Source organism: Lagopus leucura, unplaced genomic scaffold, assembly GCF_019238085.1.
Source record: "Lagopus leucura isolate 7727_CA_CO unplaced genomic scaffold, USGS_WTPT01 Super-Scaffold_100002, whole genome shotgun sequence".
Lineage (NCBI taxonomy): Eukaryota > Metazoa > Chordata > Aves > Galliformes > Phasianidae > Lagopus > Lagopus leucura.
In genome coordinates, this window is record NW_024962263.1 from 30,249,922 (window position 1) to 30,262,568 (window position 12,647).

Consider the following 12,647-nt stretch of genomic DNA (forward strand, 5'->3'; position numbering starts at 1 on the left):
GTACAGGTAGTATGCTAAATGTAGTGTAAACCTAGTCTCTGTCTGCAATGAATTTCAGGGCAGACTAAGGGGAAATCTGAGCCAATGTACTTCCATGCTCAGTTCATGGATCAGAAATAAATATGTCCTGATGTAGCTGACCCTGTAGTCCATCTGGTCACAAAGACCGAATGTCACTAAAGTCAGGCTAACAGTATATCACCTCACTTGATGTTAAGTGAGATTAGTGGACTCTGACGCACGCATAGCATAATTGCAGGCAGCCTGAAGCCCACATGAGCCATGTACAATATTGTGGTCTCACTGATACTGAAAACCGATGCATGGATTTGTCTAGTAGCTTCTGGATTACATACAGATGGACTGTTCATGAGCTACGCTGTGATATAGAACTACTTCTTAGTGTAAATAAAACTATTTATTATGAGAATATTTTTCCATCTTCAATCAGTTTGCAAATTGCTGTTTAATTTTCCATTCAATATTACCTCCTGAGCAAAACTCCATCTGAAAATCTTTTCTAGGTTCCTTGCTTTTAATGAACATTTAAGACATATAAGACTTGTCCTGTTGTTCTGTCTTTACTGTGATCTGTCATCTAATGTTGTGTTGTTTTTTTTTCCCCAACTTTCTAATTTACTCTGCATGACTCCTATCTAAAAACTATGAACATCTTATTGTCTATTTGTTGACAATAATCATGATTTGTAGGTGCCAGATCAGTGTGAGCTTTATGTGAATTAATTATGTTTCTATTCTACTTTCATGAAAATAGTTTCTGAAGAATAATATGAACTCATAAAAAAAATAGATATCTGAATTTCCTCCACAAAATCTTTTCTAAAATTTGATAATATACCTTCCACATATTATTATATAAATAATTAAAATAATTAATAAAAAAAATTAATAAATATATTAAATAATGTAATATAATAGTATTACATACTATTTTTAGTCCTCAGTTTTCATGCATTTAAGAAGCACTGAGGCATATAATAAAGATATCTAAAATTTACACTGTCAGTAATAACAGACCCTGCCCCCCTGCTTATTCATTTCCCAATTTTTCTTCCTACCCTCATCCCTTATTAATTAGTTTAGATTTTAGAAGTTACTCCTAGAAAAATATTTAAGATTTTTTTTAAAAAAGGCTTTTAAGTGTTCAAAAATACTGATCCCCAATCCTTCAAGATTTGGTCCATTTCTACATTCATATTAACCTATTAAGCATAGACAGAAATCAAGCCTGAAACATTTATAGGTGTTTAAATAGCTGATTGCTAATGCTGAGATTACATGGTTGTTGCTTTTGCTTTTTGTTAACTAAAATAGGTACAATAGATCACTTTAGATCACTGATCTAAAATTTATGACAATAGCATATCTGGTAGTTTTCAAAGTTTGCAAAGTTTCAAAAGTTTCTTTATCTTCTAGAGTCACAGCAAACTTTCTCTTCTCATTGGAATTATTTATTACATGTTGATCCTCTGTACTACAGACTTCATATAGCGTTGCTTCTTTATCCAGCTTTACTCTCAGCATGTAACTTCTATTAAGGAACAAAAATGAGTGACCAAAAGTGACATACTTATGGAAAAGATGCCATACTTGTATTTACAAGATTACATATGTATATATAATAGCCATGCTTTCCATCATCTATCAGCATTTGTTGTTAACTGGTGAGGTCCCAGAAGACTGGAGGCTTGCCAGTGTGACTCCCATCTACAAGAAGGGTTGTAAGGAGGATATGGGGAACTACAGGCCTGTTACCCTGACCTCGGTGCCAGGGAAGGTTATGGAGCAGAATGTCTTGAGGTAGATCATGTAGCATGTGCGGGACAACTGGGGGATCAAGCCTAGCCAGCATGGGTTCACGAAGGGCAGGTCCTGCTTGAGCAACCTGATCTCCATCTATAATCTAGTGACCCGTCTGGTAGATGAGGGAAAGGCTTTTGATGTAGTCTACCAAGACTTCAGCAAAACCTTTGATAACATCTTCCATAGTATTCTCCTGCACAAGCTGGAAGCCCATGGCTTGGACAGGTACACTCTTGGCTGGATTAGGAACTGGCTGGAAGAACAGGCCCAGAGAGTGGTAGTGAATCCAGCTGGCAACCAGTCATGAGTAGTGTTCCCCAGGGGTTGGTGCTGGGGCCTGTCCTCTTCAATATCTTTATTGATGACCTGGATGAGGGCATTGAATGCACTCTCAGTAAGTTTGCAGACGACACCAAATTGGCTGGAAGTGTCAATCTGCCTGGGGGTAGCAAGGCCCTACAGAAGGATCTGGACAGACTGGATAGCTGGGCTGAAGCCAACAGGATGAGGTTCAACAAGGTCGAATGCCAAATCCTCCATTTTGGCCACAACAACCCCAGGCAAAATTACAGGTTTGGGGGGGAGTGGCTGGTAGAGGAAATGGACCTGGGGGTACTGACTGATGCTGAACATGAGCCAACAGTGTGCCCAGGTGGCCAAGAAGGCCAATGACATCGTGTCTTGCATCAGAAATGGGGTTGCCAGCAGGAACAGGGGAGTGATTGTCCCACTGTACTCAGCTCTGGTAAGGCCACACCTTGAGCACTGTGTCCAGTTTTAGGCAAGAAAGACATTAAGGACCTGGAGCAGGTTCAATGAAGGGCGATAAAACTGATGAGGGGTCTGGAGTATAGGCCTTACAAGGAGCGGCTGAAGGAGCTGGGATTGTTTAGTCCAGAGAAGAGGAGGTTCAAGGGAGACCTTATTGCTCTTTATAACTACCTGAAGGCAGGTTGTAGTGAGCTGGGGTTCAGCCTCTTCTCTTGTGTAGCTGGTGATAGGACTAGAGGGAATGTTTTCAAGCTGTGCCAGGGGAGATTTAGGCTGGATGTTAGGAAATACTACTTTTCTGAAAGAGTGGTCAAGCACTGGAATGGGCTGCCCAGGGAGGTGGTGGAGTCACCAACCCTGGAGGTGTTCAAGGAATGTTTGGATTTTGTGTTGAGGGATATGATTTAGTGAGTACTATTAGTGATAGGTGGACGGTTGGACTGGATGATCTTGAAGCAACCTTGGTGTTTCTGTGATTCTGTGATTCTGGGAGAATTCATTGGGAGCAGCCCTGCAGAGAAGGACTTGGGTTGCCTAATGGATGAAAAGCTGGACAAGAGCCAACAGTGTACTCTTGCAGCCCAGAAGGACAATAGTATCCTGGGCTACATCGGAAGAGAGGTGGCCAGCAGGGCTATAGAGGGGATTGTCCCCCTCTGCTCTGCCTTCATGAGAGCCCATCTGGACTACTGCACCCAGGTCTGTGGCCCTTAGTAGAAGAATAATGTGGAGCTGTTGGAGCAGGTCTGGAGGAGGGTCATGAAGATGATCAAATGGCTGAAAAACCTCTCCTATGAAGAAAGGCTGAGGGAGCTGGGCTTGTTCAGCTCAGAGGAGAGAAAGCTCTGGGGAGACCTTGTTGCAGCCTTCCAGTACTTGAAGGGAATGTATAAACAGGAGGGGGACTGACATTTTAGACAGTCTGGTAATGACAGAAGAAGGGGGAATGGCTTTAACCTAAAAGAAGGGAGATTTATGTTAGAAGTCAGGAATAAATTATTTACTCAGAGAGTGGCGAGGCACTGGCAAATACTGCCCAGAGGAGCTACGGATATCTCATCCCTGGAGGTGCTCAAGGTCAGGTTGGATGGGATCCTGAGCAGCCTGAGCTGGTGGGGGGATTGAAATGAGATGATCTTTAACGTCCTCTCCAACCAAAGCCATTCTAAAGTTCATTCAACCATATTAAAAAAGAAATTAAAAATACACAGAGATGATCTTAAATTCTGCTTTGCATCTAGAAGTGGGTGATGAGAAGTTCTCTAAATGTGTTATTTTGAGCCGATAGATAACAAGAAGAAAAATTTTACTGAAAACTTTATGATACTCAGGACATGGAAGATTCAGGAAAGATTCATTTTTTCTGCTTCAGTTCCAATTCACTTATATTCACATCATGGAGGCTGATAAAATGATTGTTAAAGACAATGTTGTTCTCTCTGTTGAATGGGAAATCTCATTTCTGTAGCAAAGAAAATACTTGTTGCCTATAAAGTGCTTGAAAATCTGGTACTTTTTATATCTAGAACTTCAAAGTTGTCAACAAATGTAGTTTTAAAACAATGGCTGTCAGAATGATCATATGTGATTGTTCGATCTCCATGCTTTAACTTCAACCATAACATGAGCTGGGATCATAACTGGACCCTGTATTCAGCAAAAGGGAAGTATGGTCAGAAAAAGGGAAGATTAAATTATGTTGCTCAGAGCAGAGGATCTCAAAAACCGGAAGCAACTAAGGTGTTGCACTTTTTCAAGTTACCTCAGCTGTAGAGTTCATTTTTTAGCAGACACCATCATGGAGATACATGAACCCATGACTATTGCACAGGTTTGACAAACACTGATGAAACAGCATCACAGCAGAACTTTGAAGAAAAGGCAACATTCACTTTCTAGCTGTCTGCAAAGAATGTCAGATTTGGGTGGAAATAGGAAACCTGGGGATGGTGGAAGAAAACAAATAATGCAAACTGACTCAGGATTGCTGGAAAGGGAAGCAAAAGAGAAAAGAAAAAAATAAAGAAACTTAAAAGATGAAAGGTGTTTACCATATGGCAGTTCACTAGCATAAAGAATGTAGAAATATATAATAACAAAGACAGTAGACCTTGCTATATCTCTTTGCTACCCTGAATAAATCCTATTGTACTTGTGAACATTCTAGAAGTAGAGAAAACACTAAAAGAAAAACAAACAAAATCCTTCTTCCTTCTTAAGAGTTATACAAAAACAACCACTTTTCCACTCAGTATGCTATGAGTATGCTATCAATTCTTTTTGGTTTTAAATAACAGATTTATTTACTTATTTTTATTTCCTAATATACTAAAACAAAAATATTCAAATATTTATTAGCTGAAAAATGTCACTGCTTGAAATCTGTTTTAGACTAAGAAGAGATTATGATACCTTTAGATAGAATGACACATTTTGAAGAATTAGTCCAATATATAGTTTTGCAAACGATAGCAGAGAGAATCTGGTAGAGCTTTCGTATGTCTGTTTATTCCTGACACATCCTTTTCTTCTTTATCTTCCTTCCTCCATTCTTCCCTTCCTTCCTTCCTTCCTTCCTCCCTTCGTTCCTTCCTTCCTGTAAATTCCATGTGGTAATTTCCAACTGAAGTATCCCCATGAGATATCTAGTGAAAAGATGATGTCATATGAAAAGCTTAAGCAGAAAGTCAACAGTAAGTATCAGTGGAGACTTCATAGGACAGACAGGGCAATATTCAAGGAGATCAGGAAGGTTGAGTAAAAGCTATCAAGTTCAGGCTCTGAGCTGAAGAGGTCTGAACCAAAGAACCATGGAATTTGGGTGACAGAATTTAGCTCCTTTATGTGTTGTGAATGGAAACAAACTACATTATACTGCATTTGTAGGAGAGAGAATCTGAAATATCTTTACTGATATAATATGGATGAAATGTGTAGTGACTTAACAAAGCTCAATTGTAATGAAGGCAGTGACTTAACAAGGTTTGAGATGGCTGGATACATTGATTATATTGCATAGAGGGTAGGGTTAAACACACACATACAGGAGCCCTCCAGTCAAGTCATGAGGTTCAGAGTGGAACACCTTTCTTTTTAAACTCTTTGAACCGTGGAGGTGATGGACCTAGATATGGCTGAATACACTCCTAGTCTAAGGTTTGGTCAGTGGTTTATATCTAAGGGATTGTATGTGCACAGTCAAAGATACAATCTTAGTGAAGCTAACAAAGCTTGCAATCAATCTGAGATGTGTATTTAGTAAGGCTAATAAAATCTAAACCAAACAATTAGTCTATTACCGAAGATCTGTACTGGCAAGGTGTCTTGATATTGAGGTGTAAGAAATCTCTGTGTAGGCATAATCTCAAGAGGAATCTTCTCAAGGGGAGATCCTGTCATGCCACCAGCTGATGTTCAGGCAGACTAAAGGAGAGCTGTTGAGCTGCTCACTATTTTGGGGGGCAAGATTATTGACTTGTTTGCCTTATAGATGTTGAAGCAGGGATCTGCACTCAGTTCTTTCAGCCCTCAGTTTGAGGCACATTTAGTGTGTTAATGTGTTTTAGCAAGAGTGTTATCAGAACTGTTGTTCACTGCCTTGCTATGCAGTGGCTTGTGAGAAAGGTCAGGCTGAGGCAGGGAATTGATGGAAGGTGTAGAGAGAAGGAAAGGGACAAGCAGGGGGGAACGTCATCACAGTGTGAAAGGGAAGGGATGATTTGAAACAGGAGAATTTGGGAAGCTAGACCACTAGAAGGAATAGAGTTTGGTTGGGAAGAGGGAAGACTTGTGCTTGGACATCCTTGAAGTATGAATGGATATTTGGCATGGCAACTTTGGGTGTCACTCTTAATCATACCCATATCTTAAACTCCCTATGCAGGAGTGGTGACTCACGCTCAGGTACTTACAAGTAGGATTAACCATGCCTTCTGAACTCTTGAGATTTTCTTTTCCATCCCAGTGGGAAGAGGAGGGAGTAAGCAAATGACTGTGAACTGCTTAGCTACCTGCCAGGTTAAACCACAGCTTCTGAGTCATTCAAGGAAAATATGTGGGCAGCATATGAAATACTTCTGTATCTGTTTCATATCAGAAAGTGAGCACAGTGCAAAGCATTAGCTATATTATGCAAAAGTGTTGAATTAGAATAGTAATGTGCAACAGGTACAATTACCTTTCTGTGTTGGAAGAATGTACAACAGGATGTAAGCACTGACAGTTCAATTATTATAACAAGAAGAAGCATGATTTAGAATCATAGAATCATAGAACTGCTCAGGTTGGAAAAGACCTTAACGATCATCGAGTTCAACCACAACCTCACCATACTACCCTAACTCTAACAACCCTCTGCTAAATCCCTAAGCACCACATCCAAACGGTTTTTAAACACATCCAGGGATGGTGACTCAATCACCTCCCTGGGGAGTCTATTCCAGTGCTTAACAACCCTTTCTGAAAAGAAGTTTTTCCTGATATCCAAACTAAACTTACCCTGGAGCAACTTAAATACAATGTTAAAGACAGTGAGGTATACTGTGATGAAACAAGGATGTTTCTACATGAATTTGTTAATGCAAAATCTGGTTCTAGTGTGCACATTCACTGCAACATACATTTAATACACTTGCAGGACTACCTATGTTTCAGCATAAATATGTGAAAAGAGAACTGGAGATGTTCAGGTCTGACAGGCATTTTACACCTGTGAGCAGGAAGAAGTGCAGGTATGGGAGTTACAAAAGTATTGAAATGATGGTAAGAAAGATTGACAAAGTGATTGATGTTGTATTTATCAGATAGCTTTGAACAAAGTACTCCAAAAACCAAGGCACATACCTTGACCATCAAAATGAATTTTTGCTGGTGATCACAGCAAAGAGGACATTTGACAAGACAAATGAATGATGTTTTGGCTTTCTTTTCCTCTTACTTTCATTCAAGTAGATCAGAAAATGATTTTTGCAGAGAGCTCACATTGTACTGAATAAGTAATAACATGTACAAATGATACACTCCCATGTGCATATGATGTCACTGACATTTTTTGTAGATTAGATCCCTATTTACACTAATTTAGGCTCATACATAGAAATTATTACAGCTTTGTCCCCTCTCTCTCACCCAGGGTTATGCTAAGTTAAAGCCATTATAAAACAGACATGAATCTAACCTAAGACAGAGACCCTTCCAACCTCAAATTGCAATTTGGAAGTATTATATGCAAGACAATACCTGACTGTAATTCTTCATTCATGTCATTTGTTGAGAAATGTTTCTCAAGCTGAATGGTAAACAGCTCCTTACTGACCTTTGAAAAGTAAGGTGTTGGAGAAGAGGGGAAAAATAATGAGGCTTTTATTAGAGATTCTAGAGCTCCTAAAGGTTAAGTGGACTGCTGCTTATTTAGGTAAACCAGGAGAGTACACTGATCAGCAATACTGGCGACAACAGAGCTTACAGCACTCTTTAAAGAAGCAGGGTTTTTTGGCAAAATGCCACATGCAAAAAGTTGATACTCAGTAGCTTAAGGATGACATCCTCAATCTGTGCAATAGTTAACAAAAAGCCAGGTGTCTTTGGTGAAAGAGTAATAAGGAAGGAAGGAGGGGGTGAAGGGAAGGGTGACTAATGGAACATAATTGCATATGGATATTGGATATGGATTTTGTTCACTCTATGCAGCAACTAGGTATGTTTTCATACATGTTTGAAAAATTGTCCTAGGGGACAAATGTCTGCTCCTTAGGGTTTAAAAGAAAATACAGCTGTACAAAAACAAATTTGCACAAATGGTGAAACCAGTGAAAATCCTATTTCGGTAGAGAAGCAAAATCCTCCATCACCTAGTTTCTTATCTAAACCACTTTGCTGTAAGAGAAAGATACATAATTATGTGGCTACTTGTCCAAATTATTGTCATAAATTACATGTCTTTACTTCTAGCTGTTATAAGTGAATGCTGCTTTTCAGTTATTATAAGCAGAACTGTAGCATCACAATATTACTAATATTCAAATAAATATTATCAATATTTATCTTTATTATTCTGCATTAAAAGTCCCACCTTTTTCAGTTATGTGTAACTTGGCATAACTTCAGTCCTTTGGGTGGATTTTTTTTCATGTTTTATGTCAGCCTTAGGCTAAGATTTTTTTATTTTTGCATTTTAATTTCAACCCAAGTTCAGCAATACATTATTTTTGTCATATTTCTTTGAACAGCAGCCCCCTCCTTTTCAAGTGGAACTTGAAATATTGGTCAGGGATGTGGTTTCTGCTGGTCCCTCCAAAATCTGTTGAAATTTGGCCAAATAATAAGCATTTGGAATATACATTCATCCAACTTTCTTTATATTAAAAGCTAAAATTTCAAAAGATTCTTCCTCCCCAGCCATGTTCTATCCTTTCACAGTATCTTCTGATGGATGAAATGCACGTGGTCTCCATAATCAAGATTAAATCAGCATCCTGGATCTTATCACTGATCAGAAATTCTTTCCTTTTACTTTTGCAGGGCAAGGAAAATGTGGAAATTAAAGCTAAGTTTTACTTGATTTTCTAGGTTCCGACTGATATCCAGTTAACACTTAAGCAACTTGGAGACAGAAGGAGTTCAAAAAACAAATCTGAGGAAAGAGTAAAAGCAGAATTAGGCGAACAAGTCCAGTGAGATAGGAATATGGAGAGCAATTTGGAAATTATTTCAAGGAATTATAAGGAAAGAGACATAATGAGGTTAAGTGTGCAAATGTGTTGAAGACCCACTGAAAGAAAGGGATTGGAACGAAGAGAATCAGATTATGGTTGAGTGAAAGGCATTTGGAGAATAGTGAAACTAAAACTACTGTTAGGCCATGCTGGGAAATACTGGAGTAAGAATATTACTGAACTGGGGCATGAAGACAATCATGAAACAAGGAGTGAGCTAGACAGAACAGAAGAGAGAGGGTAGCAGACTGAAATAAAAGGAGACATTGCACTCAGAGGAAAAAATCGCAGCTCTATTTCTGCACCCAACACATTTTACTTCAAGAGTCAGATGTCCCTAGTTACAGAATCACAGAATGGCCAGGGTTGGAAGGGACCTCAAGGATCATGAATCTCCAAACCCCCTGCCATATGCAGGGCCACCAACCTCCCCATTCAATACTAGACCAGGCTGCCCAGGGCCCCATCCAATCTGGCCTTGAACACCTCCAGGGATGGGGCATCCACAACCTCTCTGGGCAGCCTGTTCCAGCACCTCACCATTCTCTCTGTTAAGAACTTCCCCCTGACATCCAACCTAAGTCTTTCCTCCCTCAACTTAAAATCATTTCCCCTTGTCCTGCAGTTGTCAGCCCTTTCAAAGAGTTGATTCCCCTCCTGTTTGTAGTCTCCCTGTAGGTACTGAAAGGCTGCAATGAGGTCACCCTGCAGCCTTCTTTTCTCCAGGCTGAACAAGCCCAGCTCCCTCAGCCTGCCTTTGTATGGGAGGTGCTCCAGTCCTCTGATCATCTCTGTGCCTCTCCTCTGGACCCTCTCCAACAGCTCTCTGTCTGAGAGCTAAATGCAGCTCTATTTATGCACCCAACACATTTTACTTCAAGAGTCTAAGAATCTAATGGAATTTTATTATGAACAAAACTTCTGGTTGTCTATATCCTGCCCTTGATATTTGACGCCTGTAGGACTGCACATAACTAAAAAATCAATTTTAAAGGAATCCAATTAAATGTGTAATGATAAACATTCCTATATTAGGAAAAAAATATATGAAACCTTCAATATAATAGTTGCTTGACTATCAGGGTTCACAATTTCCAGCACAGATCTGTAATAAATTGATGAATGTCTATCTTATTTTTTAGCTCTTTGAAGGTTGGGGATAGATAGCTGGAAGAATAGGTCAGTGGGACAGATTAGCCTGACCCAGGTATGAATTACATCTTTCCAGTTTTTGAAACTACAAATTTTTTGTTGTTGTTGTAGGTAATTCCAGTTGGAGATGTCAGCTTTGTAATAAATTGATAAGCACTATGCCTGCGCATTTTTCTATATCTTAGGAAACATCACGAGAAAGATTCTATGATTCTGTGAATACATCTCTAAGCCAAACCCTTATTTACTTTTCCATATATAACAAGCTCTTTTTGAAGAGTTCTGTCAGTTTTTTTCATCACAAATTTAGTTTTCTGATCTATGATACAAATTCCTATATCATCTGTTTTACGTTCTTGTTTGAATATTGTTGTGATTAAGTGACTTAAGCTTTCTAACTTATTTTCACAGGTTATCATCTCACTAGAAGGATAGGATAGGGTAAGTTTTAAGTCCTGTGGAATCTACTTTTCTGCAGCCAAGTTTTCACTCGCATTCAACCAAATATTAATTACCTTATTTAATATTACAATTTTATATGCAATTTTTTACAGATTTTCATTAGAACTATGTAGTCTATGTATACAACATAATTTACCTTTATAAATTACTTTTTTTTGTTGTTCTGTCAGCAAATTGTATTGAATTATTTTGTACATGAGCTATTTTTCTATGTGTGATGTCATGTACTATCCTCCTTTAATTCACAGATGCTCAGAATAACTGGCTTTTATTTCTTCATTCTTTTTAACCCTTCAAAAGATTGGCACACTAGATCTTACTCACTCTTGTGAAATTTCCCCAGTACTTACTTAAGGTCAGCATTAATGATTCAGAAATTTCTTTTCATTGCTGTAACTGGAAAACCTTGTTCCTAAATGTTGAAGGACATCTTAGAATCTGTGAGACAGTATCTGAAATAAGAGTTATCACTTTTCCACACACAACTAGATATTTACTGTAATAGCTTCATATCATAAGGAAATGTTGGTACTCTACATTCAATCTCTCTTCTTTCCCACTGTTTCAGAATGCATTGAGTAGTATGACACACAAAAAAATTACTGTAGCCCTCCACAGCGATCATCTTTCTAAATTGAGGACTGACTCCTAACTTCTGTTTCCAATCTTCTAGCCAATTATACATGCAAGACTGCTTTTTAATCTTCTGGATTCTCAGTTTCTTTGAGTCCTTGATAAGGGATCTTGTCAAATGCCTTTTGGAAATCAAAATAATCTGTATCATGAGGGTGAATTTTATTCATTCTCTTGTTTTCACTTAAATAACTTGATTTGTGAGGCATTATTTCTCTTTCTAAAAGTAGATGTAACTCTTTTCTCTTATAACTTATTTATTTAGATGCTCATTCATTTTATCCTTCATAATATTTTCAGCTTATTTGTACAATAGGGATGTTGAAGTTCCTGGTCTGTATTTCTTTGAACATCTCCAAGTAGCCATTTTTAAAAATAGACTTATTATAATTTAGTTAATCAGATATTTCAAATGGCTGCTGTGCATCACAGTTAAGATAGTTCATTCATCCATTAGCTTAGAATTATTGGATAGGTATCATCTCGTGATGGTGACTTGGCACTGTTCATTTCATCTTTTTGCCTGATAAACTCTTTTAGAAACATTTTAGTTTGAGATGTGCCCTTACTAAGAAGAATTTTGGTGTAGTTATTTCTCTTTTTTTTTCATGTCAAACATTAACAGTAAAGACATTTATATAATGTATATTACTGTTGCGCATTTTTTATTAAGTCTTTCCATATCATGTCAATCTACCCTTCCTACCAAATCCTTAGCACACTTCTCATATCTGAGATATTTGAAAAAAACTTTTTTTTGTTTGTTTGTATATAGCACTATAGCATTGTTTTTTCATTTACACTGCCAAATTATGATCTAGTGCCTTTTCCTGGTATACTCTCTACTCATCATATACATTACGAGATAGGGAAACTGGAAGAATTTTTACCCTTACCTATCTTTCTGCCTTAGTTTTCTTTGAGTGTCTTTCTTTGAGCATTTTTTATCCCATACAGGAGAACACAACCAAGTGAACTTTCCTTGGTTACAAAGTTCTACAGCTTACTTGGGAATGCCTCTGTTCTGACAGTAGTTTTACAGAATATTTCATGTTCTCTAAGACCAAAGCATTAATTGCCATAAACAAGTGA